The 1,734-nt window shown below is 44.1% G+C and overlaps 1 pseudogene; it reads right to left on the bottom strand.

The window, feature by feature from the left end:
- Positions 1-1,734, bottom strand: part of LOC103744294 — a 46,361-nt pseudogene that overhangs the window by 39,722 nt on the left and 4,905 nt on the right.

Here is a 1,734-nt window from a genome sequence, read left to right as displayed (position 1 = left end):
TGATGCCTTTTGGAAGTGGCTATTAATTACTTGGAGAGCCCTTTTTGCATCTGGGTTTAGATACCGTCTGGAGACTGGGTTTTTGTCTCCCTTTAAGAGATCAAACAGTGGCTGTAATTGACTTGTGGGGATGGAAAGCCAGGGCCTTAGGCAATTAATGTTGCCTAAAAAGCTCTAAAGGGAATTAAGGGTAAGTGGATGAGGGACATCCAGGATAGGTTTAAGGGGCTTAACAGTAGTAAGCATTATTTCAGTCCCCAGGAAGGTAATGGGAGGAACTGATTTTATTTTATTTGTGGCTATCACAAAACCTTTTGTCTCTAGGGTGTTTATCATAACATCTTTTAGGTCTTCTAGAGAGAAATCGTCATCTTGCCAGACCAAGAGGTCATCCATGTAATGATAAACATGTAGGCCTTTTTTTAAAAGGGGTGCTAGTGCATTTGCAACAGCCTCCTGGCATATTGTAGGGCTATTTGCCATACCCTGTAGCAGAACTCACCATTCATATTGATCAGCTGGCCCAGAATTGTTAATTTTGGGAACTGAGAAGGCAAAATTTTGGCAATCATTATTGTGTAAATGGATGGAGAAGAAGCAGTCTTTTATATCTAGAACTAACAGGGGAGTATTAAGGGGGATGGCAGAGACCATGGGCAGGCCTCTTTGGGGTGATCCGCATATTTTCATGGTTTTGTTTATGGCTCTGATGTCTTGTAGCAGTCGCCATGCCCCTGTCTTTTTCTTTATTACAAAGACTGGGGTATTCCATGGGCTCCTGGAGGACCTAATATGACCCAGCCGTAACTGTTCTTCTACAAGTTGTTGTAAACTGAGTAATTAATCCCTGGGTAATGGCCACTGTTCCACCCAGACTGATTCCTTGGTGATCCAGTCGAGGCAGGGAGTCTGGTAATCAACAGTGGCCTTTAGGATCAGGGGTTCTTTTGTTTTAGGAACCTCATATGATCATCTATTTTAAGGCATTCTCTTAAGACCCACTGGCAAGAACTACATTGAGGTCTTCCAGGATATCTCGTCCTATGAGATTTGTGGCTATATCTGCAATCAGGGGTCTTATTGTGCCAACCTCTCCATCAGGATCCTCCAATTTATAGAAGTTTTTAGTGATGAATGCTCAGGAGGGCCCCCCTACTCCCATTAGTTGGGGTCCTGGTATTAATTCCCAGTGTGGGGGAGCCTCAGATCGCCTAAGATGGTTTTATCAGCCCCTGTGTCAAGGAGGCATTTGCAAGGTTTATTGTCTATTTTTATGGTTAATTTTGGATGAGTATTTTCTGTAATACTGGTTACCCATAATGTTGGTGGCTTCCCTCTTGTTAGCGGGGCTGAGGGCTGCCCCTGGAAGGAGTTTAAAGGTGGCAAAGGTTTGCCATCTCTGTCATATTTAGATTTACAATCTCTTTTCCAGAGAAAGCCCCTTTTACAGTGAGGACAGAGGGTTTTAGGGGGTCGAGTGTCAGCCAAACCATTTTGGGGGCAATTTTCTTTCCAGTGTCCGGTTTCTCCACATTTAAAGCATTTTGAGTTGGGTTGGGTTGCAACTACAAAGGCTAGGGCAAGGAAGGAGGCCTGGTATGTGGTAGTCCCAATGTCATGGGTGGCCACAATCCATTTGTCATAATGTTCATTTTTTAGTCTGTGGCATGCTTGTCTGTGCTCAGGGGTCATCCCTTCCCAGACAGGGTTGTTTAAATGCATTGCCTTGGCTAT

Source organism: Nannospalax galili, unplaced genomic scaffold (genome assembly GCF_000622305.1).
Source record: "Nannospalax galili isolate Female #2095 unplaced genomic scaffold, S.galili_v1.0 scaffold600, whole genome shotgun sequence".
Classification (NCBI taxonomy): Eukaryota; Metazoa; Chordata; class Mammalia; order Rodentia; family Spalacidae; genus Nannospalax; species Nannospalax galili.
The sequence above is the reverse complement of the archived record's forward strand: the minus strand, read 5'-3'. Positions and strand labels throughout refer to the sequence as shown.